At 35.3% G+C, this 27,053-nt stretch overlaps 2 protein-coding genes across 4 annotated transcripts in view; both read right to left on the reverse strand.

Moving 5' to 3' along the window:
• The window catches only part of LOC127862371 (uncharacterized), a 148,402-nt gene that overhangs the window by 98,684 nt on the left and 22,665 nt on the right, over window positions 1-27,053 (reverse strand). The window lies entirely within an intron of this gene.
• The window catches only part of LOC127862702 (uncharacterized), a 116,124-nt gene that overhangs the window by 70,411 nt on the left and 18,660 nt on the right, over window positions 1-27,053 (reverse strand). The window lies entirely within an intron of this gene.

The following is a 27,053-nucleotide window of genomic DNA, read 5'->3' on the forward strand; positions in this document are numbered from 1 at the left end:
ATTAAAAAAATGCAACACTGATTTAGTGCACAGCGTTTTTTTTCCCTAAAGGGGAAAGGTACCTGTACCCCTACAATTGGGAATTTTTTGAGTCGTGAAATCTTCAAGTTGGGAAAAAAACGAGTCGCGAAATCAATGAATTGGGAAAAATTCGAGTCGCAAAATTGATGAATTGGGAACCTTTAAAATGCATGTAATCTATCATAAGGGGCTATATTCTGCATCACAAAGCATTTTTATCCCCACGCTTTTTGAAAAAAAGGTGGGGATATTGTGGTGATCTCCGCCGTCCGTCCGTCCGTCTGTCCGTCCGTCCTGGCCACTATCTCCTCCTACACTAAAAGCACTAGAACCTTGAAATTTACACACATGGTAGCTATGAGCATATGTGCGACCCTGCACTATTTGGAATTTTGATCTGACCCCTGGGTCAAAAGTTATAGGGGTTGGGGTGGGGCCGCGTCAGAAATTATCACTCATTTTTTTAGGTTATTTTACATTTACTTCTTTATTTCTACACCGATTCACTTCAAATTGATACTGGACCTCACCTATGACAATACGGTCAATCTCAACCATGCATGGCCCCATTCCCAACCCTGGGGCGCCCCGCCCACATAGGCCACACCCACCAAAAATTTCCATTTACTATAATTTTTTCATTTCTACACGGATTCACTTCAAATTGATACTGAACTTTTGTTATGACATTAGGGTCAATCTCAACTATGCATGGCCCCAATCCCAACCCTGGGGCGCCCGCCCACATAGGCCACACCCACCAAAAAATTCCATTTACTATAATTTTTTCATTTCTACAGGGATTCACTTCAAATTGATACTGAACTTCTCTTATGACATTAGGGTCAATCTCAACTATGCATGTTCCCATAACCAACCCTGGGGCCCCGCCCACATAGACCACACCCACCCAAAATTGCCTTTACTATAATTTCTTCATTTCTACACCGATTCACTTCAAATTGATATTGAACTTCTCTTATGACAATACAGTCAATCTCAACTATGCATGGCCCCATTACCAACCCTGGGGCGCCCCGCCCACATAGACCACACCCACCCAAAATTGCCTTTTACTATAATTTCTTCATTTCTACACCGATTCACTTCAAATTGATACTGAACCTCTCTTATGACAATACGGTCAATCTCAACTATGCATGGCCCCATTACCAACCCTGGGGCGCCCTGCCCACATATGTCACACCCACCCAAAATTGCCTTTTACTATAACTTCTTCATTTCTACACCAATTCACTTCTAATTGATGATGAACTTCTCTTATGACAATACGGTCAATCTCAGCTATGCATGGCCCCATTACCAACCCTGGGGCACACCTAGGTCAAACATTCGGCGTGGGGATACGCGTCGGCCTCTGCCGCGCCATTTCTAGTAAACTCTAGGTTTTGACAGAAAAACTACAGTACGGTTATGATATTTTGACTATTGTATCATGTCATGTGAAAATTGTGTTATTGCCACTTCAGTTAGAATGTGCCCGTCAATTGGAAAAATATCTTCCAGTGATAGGCATAAGCACTGAGGTTGCATAAAAAATAATATTAATAATTTTGTTTTAGCCCTTAAGTCTTACAAGCCCTGCAATGTTTCATGTGAGTTAAATTAAAAACTTAAAAACTAAACAAAAACAACAACAATGGATCTTGTACTGGTTTGACATCTTTTAACAATAGACAGTGAGAATAGTCACACGTAACCAAAATGAGTTTTTAGAGTGGAATGCTTCAACAATAATTTTCAAAGGTAAGTCTTATATTTTGTTTTGATTTTTTTTCAAATCATCAAATAAGATATTAAGATCTGCCAATAAATGCTTATGTATATGTTGTAAATAGGATTTTACACCCATGTCTCATTATTTTTAATTTTATGTTAAACTTTTATTTGTTTATATTCGTATCCGAATAGTTACTGTCCGGATTTGACACTTAAAAAACTATACATAGAAGTAATATGCGCATTTAACTCAATACGGTTACGTTTTTTTTTAATGTCAACGAAATTAGTGTTGAGAAAGTTTATTGATGTAAGGAAAAATGGTCTTAGCGATGGAATTCTTTCACGGGAAATATCGATCACTCGTCGCAGTTATGTAATCCATTCACATTTTACACAGCGGTTAGAGTTGCGCCCCATTTGAAAAGTTTTGTTTACTTTCTACGCAACAATGTCCTACGAAAATAAATGGCCGAAAATGAAAGGCCCGACAATATCAAAAGATATTTCCAGCGAAAATAAAAGGCACTGGCTATTGGGAACGGCACCTAAAATCGTTCGGAACGGTAGATATCGAGATTGGGAAAGGTCCGGTGCTAAAATTGGGAAGCCTCCGGTAGGCTTTGGGAAAGGTACCGTTCCCCGGTACTAGTTGAAGAAGGAAAAAAAACGCTGGTGCAAGCAAAGCTTTCTCACATTTTTACAGGAATGTTAAGCAATGATTTTATTGCAGTAATGTTAGACAAAATTATAGGCCTTGGAGTCGTTGTAACCTTTACTGACGAAGGACTTCAAAAAGTGTGTGTGACACTACGGCCAAATCTGGTAGAGAGTGACTGAAGTAACTTCACCAAATACATTAAGGCTATAGAATGGAATTAAGTCTGATAGTAGCACAGATCACTGTTTTTTTAATAAATGCTTAAAGACACACTTGCATGTTTACATTTATTTTACTTGCTCCAGAGATTTCATTGTTAAAATTAAGTCAGTGCATGCTTGAATGCATTGATTGTGTTTCATTACAGGTGTCGAGAAGAAAATAGTTGACAAATAATGCTGTTTGTTTTACTGCTCGGCATGTCTCAATACTAGTAGGATTATGCAGTTGTACACAGTTTTCTGTAAAGACAATCCATTAAGATAAAAAAGGAAAAATCATGACTGATCTTTGTTCTTGCATTATGTAACATAATAAATATATTAACCCTTACAATGCGGGAACCGAATTTTAAAGGCCTTTGCAAACAGTTTGGATCCAGATGAGACGCCACAGAACATGGCGTCTCATCAGGATCCAAACTGTTTGCTATTCTGATAGTATTCTTTGAAAAAAATCGAAGAAAATGCGAATTTTATCAATTTAGCAGACGACATTTTCGCAGACGACAAATTTCCCAGCATGCAAAGGGTTAACATTTTCTTGTGCATCAAGCTATAGTTTTTTGGCTTTAATTATGCATATGTTCAATGCCTTCATTTGAAAAATAAAGTTACCAAATATAAACAAGAAACATATTTAAAAAAGATATTCAGTGTTCAATTTAATGTTAATACCCTTATTATTATTCCAATTTAATGTTAATACCCTTATTATTATTCCATCGGTTCATGTAATGTACTATAAAGAAATGCTTATTTATTCTGTATTCAGATATCCAATACTATTATCACCAAGTGTTTAAAACTATTGATTTAATATGCATTGTGTATGCTACATTTTGACAACATTGACTATATTTGTGTGTGATTAATTAATGACAGCTTGTGTTTTTAGAGATTGCATAAGACCAGAGCATCCTGTAGTTGGTTCGACCGACTTAGATATTATCGAGTTTGAAAGTAGTCACTAATCCATATGTGTAAAAATTTGTTTTACAAAGTAATTAAGAACATCGTTGAATTAAATAATATGCATTGTGTATGTTACGTTTTGACGACATTGACTATGTTTATACGATTGTAATAATGCTCATGGGTCTTTTTGACCTAGCGCATTGTAGATAATTAAGTGTTATATCGGATTTGAATAAAAAGTTCTTCTTCTTCTTCTTCTACATTCTACCGAATATATAAACCGACGGAATAATAATAATTTTTCCGTTATATATACAGATCAAACCTATCTAAATAAGAAAATTACGACTTTTTTTACATATTAATTTGTGTTGCATACAATATGGTGGTTATTATTAAAAATAAAAACATAGCCTGTAATGCAAGTCCTATTTTCAACTTCGCCAGACGATGCTGACCTATTTATTGATTTACACGGCATATTATTATTTAGATTCTGTGTTTCATGCCATTAAATTTGAATCCCAATGTGCTGGGAAAGAAATCAGCTACCTTGAAATAAATGATTTTTGATAACTTTTTATATATTTTTGGACTTAGAAATTTTTTCTAATTTTCAGCTATGTCAGCTGAAAATGAGTAAAAATTTCTAAGTCCAAAAATTACTCTGAAATTTCTAAGTCCAAAAATTACTCTGAAATTTTCAGAGTCCAACAGTTACTAAAAAGCTTGCGCAAGCTTGCATCCAAAAAAGCTTGCGCAAGCTTGCACAAGCTTGCACAAGCTTGCAGAATTTTGAATAAAAATACTTACAAGCTTGCGCATGCTTGCGCAAGCTTGCCGCAAGCTTGTACATCATTTAATTTAGCTTCGCAAGCTTGCCGCAAGCTTGCAGCGAGCTTGCCGCAAGCTTGCCGCAAGCTTTCATTTTGGTTTGGGTAATTCTACGCTACACATACATGTATGTACATGTAGGTGGATATCTTTTCACTCGATCCGCCGCGTAGGTATGCGGCGGATTTACTCCGCGAAAGTACGCGAGGTTAATACAGACTCGGCGTCGTTGCGCGGATCGATGCCGAGTGCCACGGCTATACGCCGCGTGAACACACAATTTGGCTGCCGCGGACTAATAATCTGGCCGTGGCGTAGCCGCGGATTATGTTTGTGCCGCTTTGGCTGTACTGTATAACCATCTGGAATTAACACATCAAATACGGGCATGTCACTGTGATTATTTAAATTGTTATTACTTTACGGAATGGATAAAATGGTTAGTGCTCAAGACAAATATGTATCCACCTTTAGAGTGAATGAGCTCGACTTATCAAACAGGATTTTTTTTAAATAGATTTATAAGATATTCTACAAGTCTGCATTAACTGAGTCCCAGTTTTGACCAAGAGTTTGTAATTTTGGTAGTGTATCATTAACATAATCAACTCAAATGCTAGTTCTTATGGTATTTTTTTATATCTCTAATTCAAATCAGACATTACAAACATTATGGCAAGTCATTCAGTAAACACCCATTAAGAGATATAGTTTTTGTCTTAAAAACTAATAAACACAATACAATTGCAGGGAAATTATGTATCGTGATTTAACAAACACCAAAACAGGAAGATTTATTTCAAAGCTTCACATGATAGAGATCTGAACAAGCAATTGGAATACAGTAGATTTCGCTTAATTGAATAGCCCATTTGTCACGTCCGAATATTCAATTATCCGGAGTATTCACTTATACGGAATCTGTTATATTCCAATGTTATCACTAACCGGGTATAATCCTCTTGGAAATTGTGCTTTTCATGCGTGATCAAAACATGGTTTCGACACATAAAGTGTTTAAAAAAAAGTTAATATTGAAATTAAATATTGAATCCATTATAAATATAATATAAATGTTTTGTTGAATGCCCAAATGAGAATACAAATTTTGTAATCCAAAACTAGAGCTGCAACGATTCACCAACAGCTCGATTCGATTTGATTTCGATTTCAGACAATCCGATACCGATTTTTTCGATACGATTCAGCTTCAAACCTAGTTTTATCTTATATACACCTTATGCCTCAAAATTAACATTTCTGTTCAAATGTGATTTCAATAAAACACATAAAAAAGAATAGCAAATTAGGAATTTTAATATAAAATCTTCTCACTAGATAATTGTGTTGATTACACAATAATATAAAAAATAAATAAATAATCATAAGAACGTATCTGGAATCAGTTGAATGGGTGTACTATCACTATTATACTTTTACCCAAAACCGCTATAAGCATGTCTTCCATTGTGACATGACAGCATCACCTGTAACCTGTAGGACAAATCACATTCTCTAATAAACTTAACAAAATTCCAACAGAAATAGAACCACTTTTCTGGCTTGCGACTTCAGTAGTTGCACTTGTGTGACCTCTTAGTCTTGCTAAATCAACGTTATGTTTCAGGGCCCTCACACTACTTTGAGGGAAGGGGTCTGCAGCCCTTAGGAGGGGAAATTTTTCGCGGCGTTTCCCTTTTTGGGGGATTTTTTTACTTACTCTCTCATTATTTCATTTGTACATGTTTGCACTATATTCATTGCATTTTTCATAATTTAGTATGTTTGAAAAGATTAAATTGAAATAGAATTGAGATATAATAATCATGAGACACATCTTTCTATTAAAAAAAAAAAAAAAAAAAAAAAAAAAATCATATTTTTTTTAGGGGGAATTTTTCTCCCAAAAAGGGGAAAAAAGTATACTTTTCAGGTGGGGGACTGCCGCCTAAATTCGGCGGCAGATTTGATAGATTGAGGGCCCTGTGTTTGCGTTTAACATATTGCATTAGATTAGTGGTTGAGCCGGACTTAGCATACGCCACATCTGTGAAGCACAGTTTGCACTTTGCTGTATCGGTAGGGCTACCATCCCGAAACCCAAAATACTGCCACACTTTAGATTTTAGCTTCTTAGGCGCATCTGATAATTTCAATTTGTCGGCAACAACTTGTTCAGCCATTTTACGCTTTTTCCGAAAGTAGACCGTAACGCGCTTATTGATTGGATGACTAAAGTCATAAGCAACCAATCGCGTGCGTCGTAATAACAGGTAAAGATAAAACCTTCACCTTCCCCTATCAATAGTCAGAATACAGCGTGCTTTATGTACAGTACAGCCAAAGCGGAACAAACGTATTTCGCGATCCGTGGCGGCAAGGCGAAATGAGTCGATGCCGCGTCAGTCGTTGAAGCCGCGTCAGTATGCGGCGGCAAGTCGCATTTCGCCGCGAAACTTCGCATCTGTCCGCCGAGGCATGCCGCGGTCCGCGACATGATGCCGAGTCGATGCGATCATGAAATTTTTTTTTTTTTAATTATTAGTTACATGTAGTTAACAAATTTTGAAAGAACAATTATAATAATAATTAAAATCATAATAAATTTATTGTGCGCGGATTGTATTAGCATATACATGTAAGCATAGTTAATGTGTCTGGCCAATTATTAAGTTTGTTTCCCGCGTATGTATTTCACACATAAACAAGGTCACGTAATTATGTTTTCGCACATACAAGTGGTCAAGGCTCCAGCATATGGTGGATTTATAAATTAATTGCATGTTGATTCCGCTATTATATCTTAGCTGAGAAAATTAGCAGTTTGAAGCCACATCAATAATCAAGACGGTGACGACGTATTTGTAGTTTTGTTAATTATCAGCTTATTACAACTATTGTTTGAATATGCGTATATAAACACGTTTTATTTTGTTCATATTATACAGTTAATATCGCTACTAATTACCCGATAATCCCGTATATTCCAGTTTTAAAGCAAATGCTGGTAAATATTTACGATACACAAACATTCTCGATATTTCCTTAAGTATCAAATACATTTGGGCATTTGTTACTATTTATAGAGATGATGAAATAACGTCTAATCCGGGCGTTTTTTTTTCTCCACTGAACACGCGATTTACGCCTGACGTGATGTTCATGTATTTATACAACACAAAATACACCCAAACTTTCCAAACGACGTTCTACATGTCTGCATAATTTTCGCGCGCTTTTTATGAAACAAAGGATATTTTAGCACTGTTTATTTGACGCTAGAATTTGCCAAAGGACGCGTTAGCATTAAAATTCTGAAGTGTGTTTCGGATTACAAATATAATAATGATAATCGAACGAAACATAAACAGTTGCGCGTAATTAATTCTACGCTACACATACATATATGTACATGTAGGTGGATATCTTTTAACTCGATCCGCCGCGTACATATGCGGCGGATTTACTCCGCGAAAGTATGCGAGGTTAATACAGACTCGGCGTCGTTGCGCGGATCGATGCCGAGTGCCACGGCGAAACGCCGCGTGAACACACGATTCTGCCGCCGCGGACTAATAATCTGGCCGTGGCGTAGCCGCGGATTATGTTTGTGCCGCTTTGGCTGTACTGTATCTATGCATATATATGTATATATGTTAAAGAATCGAATCGAATTTTGTAGGTTTGGTATCGTAATCGAATCGAAGCATTTTGAATCGATTTTCGATGAATCCGATCAAATCGTTGCAGCTCTATCCAAAACACACTTTCTAGCTTTAAATAACACGTCCACATGTATTTCCTTTGCCCCCAACAAAAAGCTAGTGAAAACTATGCAGCAATGTACAATGTCACGCCATACGGTGCGTGTAATGATTTTTCCCATTTTCATTTTATTGCTTACCCAACGCTTACGCTAGCAACATCTATTGCTCATGTATTGTCCTGGTAAAAAGCGCGCGAAAATTAGCGTGGGTGTATATACACTGTCGAAAAAAAACTTTGTAGTGAGGAGAATGCTGTATCTTTGACATTACGCTCATTCAGGTAGTTTAGTATTGAAACAGATAATGTATTGTTTACTGACTTACCGGAAAATCTGGTCAATACTGGATTTAATTTTGGTTATTGTGAAAATATGAGCAGCAGTGTTTAGACTGCAATGTTTTGACAAATGTGCGCGTTTGCGATTGTTCGACATCATTTTAAGATATGATTTACTGTGACGCACTTGCGTATGTTTATAAACACGAACTGAGAATATAGTGTAACATTCCATCACCTTTTGCAAACTGTCGAGCAAGAAACGTCAACAGTTTGTTTCTTATCAGCAACACACTCTTTAATTGTTTCTAAGCGACAACAAACTGTTGAAGTGTGTTACTCGACAGTTTGCTTTCGAAAGTTCGCGCCTGACTGCACACCGGAGACCCCAGTGTTTGCATTGTACAAGCTCACATACTACACCTGTTAGTCACGTGACGCTTGACAGACGCTGCATACATGCATGGTGTGAAATGAAAACAAAGGCTGTCAATTGAGCGCATCTGTCAAAATCGTCGATATGATTTGTATCCTTGGAGATTTATGACATTCTTTGCTGGATTATAGAACAGACATTTTATTTAGACTTATACATAAGTACATCGTATAAAATAAATATGTCACGTTTTCATTACATTTAAGTTGAAAACATATATACATATATATATATATATAAAACACACACAATTTTTTTTTATTGTGTACACTAGAAAATTGGCTATTCAATTAACCGAATTACGCCATATTTTCTATCGGAATATGTAGAATATTTACAACGGGAAGAGATGCCAATGGTTTGGTGTTTTCAATTTCTATTCATTTCACCGAATTATTCAATTATCCAATATTCAATTAAGTGGAATCTACTGAATTTCAAAATAAGCGAGCAAACCACATGAAACAAAACCTGCCTATCCATGAACCCACATGACAGCTAAGTCAAAATGATATCTGAAGAATCATGAAGTAAATATAAATTCCTTTAGTTTAACAGTTTAAGACCAAACGCACTTAGATGTTCGCTTCAAAATCGAATCGCTTGCCTAAGCGAAAATCAGAACATGGTGCTGAAGTAATTAAATTTGTGAGTACCCTACCAGTGCACCTTGAAAAAGTGAAGATACGGAGAACATATTTGTTAATACAAACTGCCCTTAGCGGTAATAATGCAAAGTTCTTGATGAGGAATAAGGAACCACGTACTGTTCAAAAAGAAGTAAACAAATCAATTTAAAGAGGAATTGTTACCAATTGCGCGAACAACTTAAATAACAGATACCCTGATCACAAACATTGTTTTAATAAACTGATGCATTAATTTAGAATAATTAGCTTTTAATTATGTGAAATACCCTTGTCAAATAAAAACGCACTTTTTACCAAAACACACATTTAGCGCACTTAAAAGTGCGTTAATTGTGTGTTTTTTGTTAATATGTGCGTTTTCAGTGTTCAAAAGTGCATTTAAGTGCGCTTTTTGTGCGTTTTTTCTTTTCAAATGCGTTATTTTAGTGAATAAGTGCGTTTTGTGTGTGTTTTCTTCATCTGTAAGTGCGCTTTTGAGTGTAGATGTGAGCAAAATGTGTGTTTTTTATCTAAGAAGTGCGTCTTTTATTTAGGAAGTGCGTTTTTTGTGTGTTTTCTTCATCTGTAAGTGCGCTTTTGAGTGTAGATGTGAGCAAAATGTGTGTTTTTTATCTAAGATGTGCGTCTTTTATTTAGGAAGTGCGTCTTTTATCTAAGAAGTGTGTTTTAAGGTTTACAGATGTGGTTTTTTTCTCACAAAAGTGCGTTTTTCTATTTTGATGTGCATCTTTTTTAAGCATAAGTTAGTCTTTTATTTCATTAAGCATAAGTTAGTCTCATATTTCAACCACATGTAGCATACGGGAACTTGATAAGGCTAGTATTATGGAATTGGAAACACCATATTACACTGCAACTCCAATATATCACGGTCCGTTATATCGCGTTGTCCAATATATCGCGAATTGGCTATGGCTCCCAAAAATCTGACGAGCATAATCCTTAAATAAAATGTTTTTATCTGAGAATTTGATGCCTTAAAATCCGTTTCAAGCAAGTATTTTTCCCTTTTTTTCACCAACTTTAATCCAACAGTCATAATCCAGTTTTGACCAGATTGTTTGCTTACATGGTACATCACATTAACACCTGTGTACTGCCATAAACATAAGACCCATTTGTCAAACATGACAGGTCATTTCGGGTGTTACAATTCTCTATTGAATTTGCTTTGAACTGCCGAAACGCACCAGTGCACACATGAAGGTGTACACAATTATAACAGTAAATGCCACAAGTCAATACTGACCTATCTCAACAATCTGTGTGCGTTAGATACAGTATACAATATAGATCAGTTAGTCACAATGCTCTACTATTAAACCCCATGCTGTGCATGCTTTTCGTGAGAAATGAATGACATCATTTTGTACATGGGTCTAATTGGTGCATGCTTTCTTGAACAATAAAACTCGGCAATGTTTTTCGGATTAAAAATTTAATTATACGCATTTGAAAATACTCACATGGAATAATGTTTTGTGTTATACCAATTAATGACATATGGATATAACACAAACTTGAATAAGGTTGGTAAATAGCGTGTTTTGAGATTGCATAATGATGCTAATGTATACATATACATGCATACATAAACTGACAATTTATATCGCGCGCCGGATATATCACGGTCGCGATCTTTGGACCCCTTCAACCGCGATATATTGGAGTTGCAGTGTATACATAATAACAACAATCAAACCAGTCACCCATCATACTTAATTTTTATATCAACAAAAGATGGTTCTGATAAACTAACAAACTATAAAACATATTATATGTGTAATATTAATATAATGTAAACTTCCGCGCACGTCCTTCAAATGTATTCATTGCTTTAGAAAAGGTGAGTCAATGTAGATTTTATCAAGAGGGCCATGATGGCCCTGTATCGCTCCACTGCTGGAAAAAAGGCTGAAACAAATATTCTCGGCATGTGCGAATACTAAAATATAGGCTGTATTTAAGCACGTGTACACTTTTGTGACCCCCTGGGCTGGGTCAAATTTAACCCCAGGGGCATAATTTGAGCAAACTTTGTAGAGGACTACTATATTTCACTACATACAAAATGTGGTAGCCCAAGGTCTTAGAGTTAAGGACAAGAATATTTTCAAAGTTTTCACAAAATAAGCAAGATATAAGCGTATATAATGTTCAATTTTGTGACCCGCGGGTCAGGGTAAAATTTGACCCAAAGGGCATAATTTGAACAAACTTGGTAGAGGAATATAGGATGTTACTGCATACCAAATTTAGTAGCCATAGTCGGAATGGTTTTCGACAAGATTTTTTTTTAAGATTTTACAAAATAGGCACTTTATAAGCGTTTCTTCCATTTTGTGACCCCCGGGGGCAGGGTCAAAGCTGACCCCAGAGGCATAATTTGAACAAACTTGGTAGAGAACCATAAGATGTCACTACATACCTTTGGTAGCCTTAGGCCAAATGTTTATGGACAAGAAAATTGTTAAAGTTTTCACAAAATAGGCTTCATATAAGCGTATGTTCAATTTTGTGACCCCCTGGGCAGGGTTAAATTTGACCCCAGGGGCATAATTTGAACAAACATGAAAGAGGACTATAAGATGTCACTACATACAAAATTTGGTAGCCCAAGGCCCAATGGTTATGGACAAGTAGATTTTTAAAATGTTCACAAAATAAGCCCTTTGTAAGCATATATTCAATTTTGTGACCCCCGTGGCAGTTTCAAATTTGACCACAGGGGCATAATTTGAACAAACTTGGTAGAGAACTATTACCTGTCACTACATACCAAATTTGGTAGCACTTTGCCATACGGTTATGGACAAGAAGTTTTAAAGTTTTCCCACAATACGCCTTATATAAGCATATTTTCAATTTTGTGACCCTCGGGGAAGGGTCATACTTGACCCAAGGGGCATAATTTGAACAAACATGGTAGAGGACTATAAGATGTCACTACATACAAAATTTTGTAGCCATAGGCCAAATGGTTATGGACAAGAAATTTTTAAAGTTTTCACAAAATAAGCCCTTTTTAAGCATATATTCAATTTTGTGACCTCCGTGGCAGTTTCAAATTTGACCACAGGGGCATAATTTGAACAAACTAAGAAGAGAACTATTACCTGTCACTACATACCAAATTTGGTAGCACTTTGCCATACGGTTATGGACAAGAAGTTTTAAAGTTTTCCCACAATACGCCTTATATAAGCATATGTTCAATTTTGTGACCCTTGGGGCAGGGTCAAACTTGACCCAAGGGGCATAATTTGAACAAACTTGGTAGAGGACTATAAGATGTCACTACATACCGAATTTTGTAGCCATAGGCCCAATGGTTATGGACAAGAAATTTTCAAAGTTTTCACAAAATAAGCCCTTTATAAGCATATAATCAATTTTGTGACCCCCGTGGCAGTTTCAAATTTGACCACAGGGGCATAGTTTGAACAAACTTGGTAGAGGACTATAAGATGCCAATACATACCAAATTTGGTAGCCCTAGGCCCAATGGTTATGGACGAAAAGATTTGTAAAATTTTGACAAAATAGACCCTATATAAGCATATGTTCAATTTTGTGACCCCCGGGGCAGGGTCAAATTCGACCCTAGGGGCATAATTTGAACAAATTTGGTAGAGGACTATTTGATGTCTCTACATACAATGTACCAAATTTGATAGCCCTAGGCCCAATGGTTATGGACGTAAAGATTTTGAAAGTTTTCACAAAATAGGCCTTATATAAGCAAATGTTTTATTTTGTGACCCCCGGGGCAGGGTCAAATTTTACCCCAGGGGCATAATTTGAACAAATTTGAAAGAGGTTCATCCCAGGAACATTCCTGAGAAATATCATCAGAATTGGACCAGTAGTTTAGGAGAAAAATATGTTTAAAAGAAAAGTTAACGCACTGACGCACGACGGACACAGGACCATGACATAAGCCCCGCTTTCCTTTGGCCAGTGGAGCTAAAAAAGCAATACTTATGTCAGTATTATGACATTACATAGTGACAGTGAAAGACTTATTATTATACCGGTAATTTCACAAACTTATTATATATAACAAAGTTCATGTAGGAAGCGAATGAGTGTTTAGCATATATACGTCATGATTCTTTAATTAATTTCTCTTTTCACATGCAAACGTTTTTGTAGTATATACATCTTTCAAAAACTGTGAACATAGAAATATTTTGCATACATATGTTCATAGCAATTTCAATAATCTGTTACTGCATATCAATATATTTATGCATACCAATTGAATGCCGTGAATTGGTAAAGTCTTGTCAATAATAACAACTTAAACCGTTGATATGCCCCTTTAAGTGTATTCAATTGTGTCTTGTTTTAAGTTGAAAATGTAATTAACCTTACTTTAATGATTTTGATTCATATTACTAATTATTTGTGTTTCCATTTAAATTTAAAACTACATTTGCATTGGCATACAGCAATACACTACGCGACCCGTGATTTTTGCCTAATTTGCGAAGTCAAGGCGGGCATTTTGCTTTTTGGGTGGAAAATCACCGCGATTTCACGTGACTCGTCACTCCGACGTCGCACGAGAGCAAGATAATCTTCGCGCTAAATCCCCTCAATGTTGTGGTGATTCGCTGCGATTCGCCGCAATTCGCCGTGATCGCAGTGACAACGATGACTTGCCAATTCATGCATAGAAACCGAATCGTATTGATAACTTTAAACATGTACATAACGCTTCTAATGTTCACAATTATCCGATAATCCAATATCAAAAAAATAATCTTGAGCATTTATGTCGGTAAATATGTTTGAGAATTTCATTAAAACAACCATATGACTACGCCATTTTTCAGAAGTGTAAGAGTACAGCTTTCATTGGACGAGCGTATTTAAATTTAGATTGATACAATACGATCTTACAAAAAAACGTTTTATTGCGTCATACGCCTTCATGTAAAAAAACGTTTTCCTTCTGGAAATTGTGCTATTAATGCATAATATTATCAAAACATTTTTTTCACACGTAAAGCGTTGTAACAAATTAATATACAATTCAAAACAAATATACCATAAGTATAAATGTTCCGTTAAATTCCCAAATGAGAATAAAAATTTATAATCCGAAACACACTTCCGATGTTTTAATGTTAACACGACGTTTACAAATGCTTTCAATATAGTCATCATGTATATTTCCCGACAAAAGAGCGCGAAAATTATGCGGCAATGTACAAGGTCAAGGTATATGAGTGTGCAAGTATTGATTTTTTATAAAAACTGCGTAGCGCAGAGAACATTGAATTCTGTTGATTTTGGTTAAATGTTTCTTTGGTAATTTTAAAACAGTTATATCGCCAACAATTTGATATTTCTTTTAAAGTCAATTCAAATCAAACACGCCGTATCCGTATCGTTACTGATAGAAGTAAAACATAATACCTTGACTTGTATAGTTTTTTTGTTGTGAGAGACCATCTGAGTAAACACCGAAAAATATATCCAAACTGTTATTTTTTGTCAATGCCCTTTGATCCATTATCGCACTTAATTGACAGCGCCATCCTGTTGTTTCTGTGATTGTCACATCTTTTCACAGTTTGAACACGTACAAAGAGTGCCAATTAGACACTTGAACAAACACTATCACCCGCTGGACAGTACACACTAAATAATCAAATGTTGAGGGTTTTTTGTTTTTGGCGTGAAAACCCAGAGAAATGCATGTACATTATACATCATCATAAATTTTTGAACTCTGCGAACGCTAAGTGCTACGTTGATATACTCGTGTTTTTTTTTCAGCAAAACAAACACAATGTTTAACGGCTTTAATATATAGGCAATAATGTAATAACAACAAATTATTTACCACGATGTCATAATAACATGTACTTAAAAATAGAACAGTAATGTATTTCTGATTTCCGGCTTATCAAGCATTGTGAATCAGGTTTTTTTTGGCCCGATTTTATAGCCGGAATTCGGCTATGTTCCCAATCCCAAAAAGTATTCTTTTTTCCCAAAATGTGGCAAAAAATTTCCAATTTCCAAAAAAAAAAAAAAAAAAAAAAGAAGTCTAATGCGTATTTTATCTCAATCTCAATTAAATTACATCTAACAAAGTATTATATGATTTTGTTCTTTTAATTTGAATGATTATAAAGAGTTATTCCCCCCTAATCAGTGGACTTTTCATGTGGAAAAAAAGGCTAATGAATTTATTTTCCCAATTTCATGAAAATGCCGATAAAATTCCCAATTCCAAAGCCATGGGCTATCATCCCAAAAAGTGGGAAAAAAACCCTGTGAATGTACAGGGGTGGCGAAATCAAATGTCCGAGTTGCCCGAGTCGAACATTTGCTTATCTGGGCAACTGACTTTTTTCAATTAAGTTGTCCGTGGACAACAAGTTTTTTAAAAGTCACGTCCAGGTATACAAAAATACATTGTATTAAAGCCGTAATTAAGTTTTACAAAACCGGATGTTGACACGCGATTACATTGTCAGTGCTATTTGCGGAGCAATCAAGCTAAAATATGTGCACTTTCCTGCGCAGTGATCTCCCTTATTCTATAAGAGACCGGGAGCATGCCGCATTTTCAACATTCAGCCCAACTGTTTGACAGTCTACAGACTGGTTTCTTTATTTTTACGATGAGACGGAAATAAAAAGTATCAATCTAAGATAATCAAAAAACGGTCTACCTTGTTATTTAAGACGACTTTAATGGTAAATGTAAAGATGAAACTTTTTTTTTAAATCTTCAACAACGGAGCAGAAACCCGAAGCTTTGAGCAGCCCACCTCCCAAAAAACTAAGAAAGATTATCATAAAAAATATGATCTAAGTAAACGCACCAGAACTTTTCAAGAAACTTGGCTAACAGATTTTCAATGGTTACCAGTTTATATAATCAAATTGCTACCGGTAGCGGAGCCTCAGTCTGATGAGGTCCACATATTGGACTAGTTTAATTTGTTAAGATTACAATGTACTTATGTTCACCACATGTTTTAATAACACTAGCTTTGCAAGTTTTAAAGTTTGAGAAAGTCTTTATATTGTTTATAATATACTGCTATAATGAATGTACCATTGAAATACAACTATAAACAAAACAAGCAAATCATACTCATTTTGATATATTCCACATTATTTAACATTAATCAATAAATGCGTTTATAATTTATATAAACATTAACGGACAAGTGTAGTTAAGCAACGGGCAGGTTAAATTTCCTAAATGGTTGTCCGTGGACAAGTATAGTTTTTTGAGATTTCGCCACCCCTGATGTATGTACAACGCTCGGAAAGTAACGCGAGTAACACGAGTTATCCGCATTGGAGCCTGAAACAGAAAATAAATAAGTATAGCATATTTTAGTCCAAATAATTAGATGTAATCTACCGATTACATTTAACCTTTAAATGAAAGTGTTACTTAAACAATTTCCCGTGTCTTAAGGCGCGAATATTTTGCTAAACACTGTTAACAAAAGGGATAGATCTACACATTTTAATTCTTAATGAAATGCAAAAATAAGTATTAACATAATTAATAACGTCAATTAACACACACGGTAAGATCAAAGTTTAAATGGAAAACTTATATCATATTTCTCGTAAATTACCAAATTATTAGTTTCGTCGAAATCAAATGCCATGTAGAGAAACAAGGTATTTATAACCGACCAATGACGAAACACTATGCAACTTTCAATTTACACAGTGCTACGCTACATGCATATTGGAACAATATGGAATTTGAACAGTGGTAGTGTATTCGGGCCTGGAATATAATTGACTGTAAGTTTTAATAAACATTCTGCTAATGCAATTAGTTAAATAATGTTTACATGTTATGTTAAATAATTATTGCATGATCATTCTTCTGGGCTGTTATATTAATTTGGAGCCGTTAAAGCTTCCGACATAACTTCATCACTTTCATGTCGGGATGGGAGTATTTTAGCTAATACGCCCATTGCATACAACAACAACAAAAGCTTTATTATTGCAATGTATAATGTAAGTGTATACATATATGTTACATGTACATGTAATGTAGTGTAACCCTTAATGTAAATCTCTTAAAAAGGTGAACCACGGCGGTTCGCGGTGATTTGCGGTGATTCGCGCTGATTGCGTAACAGCGAGATACATCGCGCGACGGTCACCGAGACATCACCCAAATTTTCTTGTCGCTCGGAATCACCCGATTTGTCACTTTGCATCGATTGCGGTGATGCGAGAATCGCGGCAAAAATCACGGGTCGCGTAGTGTACATTGATCAAGTCATGTAAAGAATTACAATTAAATAACGTTGATATGCCCCTTTAAATGTATTCTATACATCTTTTTGGGGGGTGTGGGGTGGGTTGTAAAGTTTTAATTTTACTGATCTTGCTACACATAATGTGTGTTTTCATTTACATTTAAATCTACTTTTGCATTGGTATATCGCAATATATTGGGCAAGCCATGCTAATAATTACAATTAATATCGACGCTATGCCCCTTAAAATGTACAGTATAAATCTTGTTTTCAGTTGGATGCTCTATTAACCTACTTTTAAAATTTTGACAAAATCTAGATAAGGCATGTAAAAATAAAAATGACTGTGTGCATTTTGTTAATTTTCATATGTATTTTGTTGATGTTTTCGTAGATGTTAAAAACTAATAAAAAAACATTTGTCATTCAATTGATTTTGTTTTAAGAAAAAATGTGCAATCAAATTGAACCAGTATGATATATTTTGAGAGAAATAGAGGTTGTTTTTTAACAGTGTTCTCTTTAATTTACTACTTTTTATGGTATATTAAAGCCAAGATTATGAAATGAATAGTTTAGTTTTAAGAAAATCACCAAAATGATGTCCATTCCCAGTTAGATGCCTTATTCCCAATTCACATAATACAGTGTTTACCGTATTTGTTAAAATGATTATGCTAAAATAGGCGTGTAGTTAAAGTGCGAATAAAAATTAACAACACCGGTTACCCATGATTTGTATTTTACTTTTCTATGCACAATAGACGGTTCTAGATAAATACCAAAAATTATCAAATTCTAGATATAACAACATTTTCATTAAAACTACACCATACGTCCTTAAATAGCATCGACCAAGTGGGCATGCTAGTTTAAACCACGCATACATTTTAAAGAAATAATAGCTTAACTGTTTTAATGCTGGTCCTTATAAGACTGCATTTATAAATGTTCAGTTAAATTTGGCAGTTGTGGGCCTTACTGTGTGAACTATAAGGCAATAGTATATTTTGTGTTTTTTTGCTAATAAATGCATGTGATTGTTGAAGTTTGTGTAAAAGAAAACAGCTATGGAATACAGTTTGTACACATATTGACATTCACTAGTCTATTAAATATGAAATGTTTCCAATAGGATCAGATTGACTTGGGGCTGCTTAAACTTGTTCACATTCATGTTTATCTCTCTTTGAAATAGATGGCTGAATTTTAAAAATGAAAGGTTACAAAATATTTATTAAATGACAGGTTGCGATGTATAACGGAGTTGTTTAGTGTTAAGTCAATTTTTTACTTGCAATGGTTTGTAAGAAGCATCATACAGTTTTTGCAAAACTGATTTTGTTAATTGAATTGTGCAAGTTTCAATTAAGAGCCCTGGCTAATAACTTCCTAAACACACACTGTAATTGTTAAATTGTTATATCTGCATTATTTATTTAAAGAAAAAGTTGCTGTACATTTTTAACAACTTGTTATGATACATTCTATGCTCGGATGTGTACCAGTACACATGTACATGTAGCAAAAGGATTTTTATCATATTAACGCATGTGCGCAGCGGGTAATCAGATTATCACCTTCAATCGGAGCAGTGTTTTTTTTCAGCGTATTGGGAAGATAGCCCATGGCTTTGAAATTGGGAATTTTATCTGCATTTTCAAGAAATTGGGAAAATAAAATGGGATTTAAAACCACATGAATGAGTTCAACATCTTTAATCACAAACACCACAAAAACATCATGATCAACAGTTTTCCACATAATAAGTTCACACAAAGTCTTCAGTCACATCAGGCACCATTTTATTAGGAGGCGCATCATCTTCTTCTGAAGAATGAATGCTTTCAAAATGTTGAACATCAGTCAGCACTTTGCTTTCGGAAATCAATGATGACGATGCAAACGAGCCACTTGTTATTAAATTACTATCATTAACAATGGAAGGAGTTTCAATGGGAGGACTTTAACTTTTTGATGATGTTTGTTTATTTAATGACGCTTGCTTAAAAAAGTCAACAGTTTTTGTTAAGCCGCCAGGTTTTTTATTAGGAATCTTTTTCACGTAATATTTCGAATTGTGCAACATCTTTGTTTTCCATTCAGCCGAATCACAAAACGCTTGAATTTCATCGCAAATATAATAAGCGCCTTAGCAACACGGAGAATAGCGTGCACACGAATAATGCCGACGTTCTCCAAATTGAGGTATAGTATAAAACCCGTACGAAACCGGATCGGACAACGCTTAGTTAAAAAGCGAAATTGTTGATGTCATAAGCGGGTTTTTTTCCAGTTGGGAATTGTTTGGCAAATTTTGGGAAAAAAGATACTTTTTGCGATTGGGAATATAGCCGAATTTCGGCTGTTAAATCGGGCCCCCAAAAAACCCTGCGGATGCAATTTTACCCGCTGATAAGATAACAGCATTAACACCTTCAATCAGTTGTGGTGTAAGTAAAACTCCGCTGATAGTTTATCTGTGCATTCTGTTGATATTTCTATCATGAAATAAATGAAACACTAGTTAAATGCTCAGTCTTGTATATTTCTTTATAAATCTTAATAGTAATCATACCTGGTTTTAGTGGTTTTTTTATCATTGTTCACATTTATTATTATAATCATAATCTTGAATTATGTAACTTTACTACCTTCTTTGCGTATTTTTATGTTACAAGAGGTGGCCTCCACGTGGCAAGAGCTGGGCAACATTTCATTATGTTAGAAAACTACCTCATATATAGAGAAAGAAATTGAGTGCTTTTAGGTGAATCTGTGCTGACTAGGGAGTGCTTTTCGGTGGCCATAAAATACTATTGTGCTTTATATTTAAACGTAAATCAATATTTAATGAAGTCATTATTGACAAAATATATACATCTTTGCAATCCATTAAAAACGGCCCTAATAGCTTACTTTCATGTATATATAATATAGAGAAATTGAATGTTTTTTGGTCTTTTTTGGTGATTGTATGGACCCAATATAATCGCCCCGGGCTCATGAGCTAACACTTATTGTTTTCCGCAACAGGTCTAATGAAGTTTCTGGAGAAAGAGTAATTGAACTAAAACGTGATTACAGAAATCATAAGTTGAGTAAATAAATCTCAGCAGGGGGTCAATAAAATATACAACCTGTAAACTGAAGTTTTGTAGATAAGGCTCTGCAAATGCAATCGGGATCGAAATAACCATGGGGCGAATTACCACATTGTCATACTGTAGTAAAATGTAATGATTTATAAATAAATACACGGACAACAAATAATATAAGTTTATGTAAAGAAGGGCCTACCTCCGTTTATATCGTGTTGGTTACAGAAAGGACATTTTTGTAAGTTAGACGCAATTTTCCCTCGTTGTGATGTCACACTCTTAAGACTTAAGTATCAATATTTTTATGTTGTCGTGAAAGTAGCAGTTTTTATCAATTCGTGCCCCCCCCCCCCACATTTCGTTCCAATATCATTGAGGTAATTTTCTTTTTATATACGTTGCTCAATATCAGCGTAATTGCAACGCCCTTGCAAATAATAATGCTTAGAAAACATTTTCAAAAAACAATATAATTTGCCGTATAAGTACTGAAATGTACACAATAAATGTCACGTCTTCTCCTTTTACAACCCTATTTTTTTACTGCTACCATAGGCATATAAATAATCTTCTAATGTCTAGGACTTCTATCACTATCGTACTTTCAAACGTAGGTATTAAGAGTGGAACTATAACTTGTGAAATGTTCTTCAAATCATTGTGGAAAATTTAGCTCGACGTGTTACTTTTTTCTATACATAATATCACTATAGAAGCATACACTCAGAGTAAAAAACTACATTCTTAACATTAATGCTCCATAACCACGTTCTATGCGCTTGACGTCGATATATGGCTTGTTAAAATAAATTAGGAGAAAACAATTTATACCACGATCCCACCTGACCCTTTGTTATGCCTACTCTAAAATTGTGTGTGCTATTTCAGTTTAAGTTTTCGAACAAGAGGGCGACTTTCGATCATATTTACTAAGCGTTCACAAATATAGAGAGAAATATGGAAAACATATTTTTTACGATTTCTGTTTTTTTTACATATTTTATTTAATCAGGAAATACCTCGCGTATACTATCCTTATTGTCGATTACTCAAAGATCTGGCATACGCAGGACACCATCATACAACAATCTATTGTTGCCATAATTGGAGTAGAAAGCGTTGCACCATCGTTATGTGGACTTTGGCCCCGTGCATCCGTCGTGAGCTGTGGTTTATTTTTCGTATTGTTCTTGTCGTATGAGACAAACCAGCCCATGCTTTAGCGCGTCTCCCGTCCTTGGTTTTCCGATTTGATTGACCTATTGGCCTCGAGCAAAGGTGGGTGATACAAGTCTGACCACTACTCTCCAACTTGGGAAGCCCACTTAGAAGTTTAGACTCCCGCTGGTATAGCTCTAGAGGCACTCAAATCACCACACCACAATAAGGAATCAGTCATGCGTATAGACTCGCGTATAATAAAACCAGTTTACGAAATAAAGCTAGGAAAACCTGTTAACACGATATTTGGGGGGATATTAGTGGAACTTTCACTTAACTGATTTTATTTGATTAATCGGTCTTACTGCGCAATATGAAGAAACACCGATGTCTAAGATCAACGCAATTAACGTTGAACGGAGTAGTGGTTATGCTTTATAGTCAGAAAACTTAGACAGACGTCTACAAAAAGGCTGCAACCGCATAAGTCAGCTAAAGGCACGTCAGTTTACCCAATCGACGGAGTGCGTTACGGTTTACGTTTAGTCTCAAGCGATCAACGAACCATTTCTGTGCGGCTCCACGGAAACTCTCGAGGGTATGCTTCCCGTCGGTGTAGTGTTGCACTCTATTGCATTGTAGTTACCAAGACGTCACCAGTAAGAGAACCTTGGGTTTTAGTACAAAGTATATCCCGCGACATGGAGCGCTCTTGGTGCTCTACTAAAACGGCTGTTCGGTTAGCGCAGTGGTGTGCACAACAGCATCTCACATGAGCGACCCTTAGTCAATCCCCGCTTCTGACGCATGTGTTGGTTGCAATGTGTTGTATCTTGTTGTTGTTTTAGTTGAGGAGCCAGCATATTGTACACACATGGTATTTGTTTGGTTTCGTTTATTTCCGTGAATATTTTTACAAACAACTTTGATTACCATTATATTTTTTCAAATAAATATATAATCTAAATACACTTGAAATATAATTGTTATTTTATGATTTTGATATAGATGACAGTGGCGTATTTAGGTGGGGGGCTAGGGGGCTAAAGCCCCCCCAGCTGGCTGGCTAGATATGATTTAAAAAAAATGAGCCCCTTACAGTTCCAATCCACTTGTGTATTTCCTGTCATATGCCCCTAATTAGGCCACTAACAGCTGTCAGTTTGTATGATTAGCCCCCAGGAATGTGTACAGACGATCTTACCTTCGCCAGCTAAACTGCACGCTTTATTGACTGTAAGTGATAAACTGCGCTATTTGATTGGCTGAAGGAGATACATTCAACTTATGAAACTCATCGATACATTTAGCTATAGGTAAATGTTTACAAATGGCTGCTGCATGGGACTTGTGAAAAACAATATCCTCCAATTACCTTCAGTCGAGCGGTTAAGGAAACAACTAAAATAATTTCTGAATGAATTCAAACATTGCCGCAATAAACGATGTACCTAAAAAGATTTATTTCATTCCTGTTAAATCCATGTCAAAACTGTTTATTTATAGCGTATTTAACCATACAAAGCCGATAGTTCCATACACATCCACAAATGACATACACTTCGCGCGTTGTTTACCTTGAGTCGAGAGGTAACATCCGAAAAGCGAGAGTACTGGATTGCAATAGACATGAGGTCAACAAAACTTCGAAAATTCGATTCACTGAAAAAATTTAGAGAAACCGAAAGATTAATTTTACTTTTTTTATAACTTTTATTTACCATTTAACAAGTTTCTGTTTTAACGGTCGATCTTCTTTTGAGCAACATTGACATGAAAAAGTGCTCAAGAACTGAAAACGAGAGCGCCGATGGCGTTAAAAGCATAGGTGCAAGATACAGGGAAGAATGGCGTCACGTGGTATAATGTAGTTCGATATCGCCATCCGCGAATTTCTCAAATCAATAATTTCAAACAATTACCGACTATTTAAATAGATAATCTTTCCATTTACATCAGTGTTTGAAACGCTTATGAAAAATAATTACCCAAGCCTTTCAAAATTTAAGCACGGACAGATCTGTATCGAACTATTCTTTTCACAAATGAAAATAGACGCTACCCTATTCGTCTGCGTCAAGAATTTGTCGTAAAACTTGTGGAAAGCGTGAGATGCAGACGTGCACAACAGATTGAGTTCTGAATACAGATTTCTGAATGCAGATTTTTATAGAAACTCCTCACAGAAGTTACTTCCCTTGCTTCGCCAGGTCAGTAACTTCTAGTATAAGGGAGGCCACTGTGTAGGAGATTGAGATTTATAGTGCAGATAGAATTGTTTTACGAACGAAATTTGTTTTAGGTTATAAGAAGATTTTTTAACATAAAACGGTCTTAGAAAAATTCACTAAAAACGGTGTCAGCAATATTCTTGGAAGAAAACGTTAGAAAAACGTTTCCAAAAAAAATTTGTAAGAATGACCATATACTTAATTAAATAGATATTTCGTCTGATTTTTGATCAGGTAAGGCTTCATAAAGGGCAACCGATCGATGTGGATTTTCGAAATGTGGTATATACCATAAGCATAGGTGCGTAAACGCACCTATGCTAAAAACTACACCGTTCGCAATTTGTTCCAATACAATTTCGGCATGTATATATATATATATTACTATTAAAAGATTTGATAAAATTATCATCAAATCGGGACAGGGTATACCCACTGAACATGTGGATATCGGCATGTCTCATATTTTCGCGATGTTCCGTGCAACAATTTCTGGGAATCGTGAAAAAGTAAACGAATTTTCTTTAAAATATATCAAATACTTGAAATTATGTTATTACACTAGCGCAGTGGTCTGCAATTTATGCGCAAGTTTAATGAAGAATTCCGAAAAAATGCACGGAAAAGGCATACATTTGGGCTATTTCAGTTGAAGTAAGATTTTTAATGCAATTAAACTGTTTTTTTTTTCTTATTTAAGTCGTGTCTATAATTATTTTCAAGCGTAGTAATGTTATTAAAACAAAATACTGATTTGAGAGACATTTGATTTACCCCTGTGTGTGTGTCTGTCTGTCTGTCTGTGTGTCTGACACACTTGATGTCTGAACTCAAGTCCTTGTTTTACATGCACTTTTATCACGCAAAATGCTGATTAGATAGCATGAATTGCATCATTTGAAGGTACGATTAAAAAAAAAATCAACGACGGAAGGGGATACCCCTCCCACACCCTCCCCAGTTGAGCCCCCCCTCGGAAAAAAATCTGGATACGCCTCTGGATGATTATAATATTTCTTTCTTACATATAGATACTACTTCTCAGACATCGGTTTTACAAACGACACTATTTAAAACGGTCCCAAGCTTTGTCCATTCAGAGCAGTTTATTCATTTGCAGTGACGATAGTGTAATCATAGAATTCAAGAATTCCTTTGTGGTATTTAACTAACTATTATATTTTGCTTATTAAAAAAACTGTTCACAGTACTCGGTATGGATTGTAGTAATATTTTCATTTAATGATCTAGATTGTATGATTGGACATATTATGCAGTTTTGTGGTATGTTAAATAGCAGTTTAAGCGATAATATAATTTATTTACTAACAATTTGCTAATTGTTTAATGCCGCTTGAAATACATCATTTAACTGATGCCTTCGTTTCATTTGAACGTAATTAATATGTATGTCGTCATTGCGTTAAATCACATCGAACTATATGGTTCGGAATACCATAATTTATGAAAATGTTCTTCCGTCAATAATGGACACAGTTTGTTCTTAAGAAAGCAGATTAACAGCAGTGTGAAATATTATGTAAATTAAACTAATTGACGAAATCGCTCTTAATATTGATCTAGTTAATCCTATTTAATATAAATAATCATTGAATGTATTATATTATTCTAGCTCATATGATTCATGCATCTTCCAATTCCTAGAATGTTGATGATTTTTCTAGCAACATCCGCTTAAACATAGTTTTCGCTCTTCAAAATACATGTACATACTTGCATCAGCATAAATGTTTCAAGAAATTTGTAAACATTTTAGACTGGTATTTGCATTCGTTAATTCCTCTTTTTGGCGTCTACATTTCAACGGACCGGAAAAATGTTGTTAAATAAGAATTTAAAAATAAAAATTTAAATTAAAAAAAAAATTGAAGTAATTTAATATGACGGAGTAGTGTTATATGATTTGTATATCAGCACCGATCATAAAATTGTTATTGCGAGCTCTACTGAAAACATAAACATCAAATAATACACTTTACATCCATGTAAAACTTCAATATTTTGCATGTATTTGCTTTTCAGTGAACATCGTACTTACCAGGATCTCATGCGAATTCGAAATGAGAGATTTTGTTACACTGCTTCTTTCACGTTTCACAATGACCTGTGCTAATATCAACAAGAAAGGCAACCCAATCATACTTTTGGTAAAAATGCACTGTGATTACAACCCTTGCTATATTACATATACTTTCGTACATTTGCAATCTTCAAGATGAAAACATGCAATTTTTCATCGCTGCTTGTTTGGTCATTTATTAATCAAAACTAAATGTTATCGCCTTAGCAATGCAACAATACTAAAGTCATGAAGAACAACAAGAAGTCTGCAAAAACGTGTCAATATTACTAATTATATACATTAAATAATGTGAAATGACACGTTACGTTTTAAACACATCGATACAAATATCTTCACAATACAGAATGTCTAATGACCATGCATAATTGTTCGATTTTCTATGACACTTCGACCATGTGTTGTTGGCGAAGTCTGAAATAGTCTTATTGTTGTGCCATGCCATATCTGAAAAAAGTGCTTAGATAGCACAAATACCATCCTCCTACGTATCGCCAACATCAGCATCCCCACGTATCACCAACATCATCATCCGCACGCGATCACCACCAGCATCAGCATAAACATAATTGATGTCATCATCATAGCCCTCATCGTCGTTTTTGTCCTTATTATCATCATACATGTACATCATCTTGTATATCATCATCATGTTCCCGAGATTATAATA

This window comes from Dreissena polymorpha, chromosome 16, assembly GCF_020536995.1.
Source record: "Dreissena polymorpha isolate Duluth1 chromosome 16, UMN_Dpol_1.0, whole genome shotgun sequence".
NCBI lineage: Eukaryota > Metazoa > Mollusca > Bivalvia > Myida > Dreissenidae > Dreissena > Dreissena polymorpha.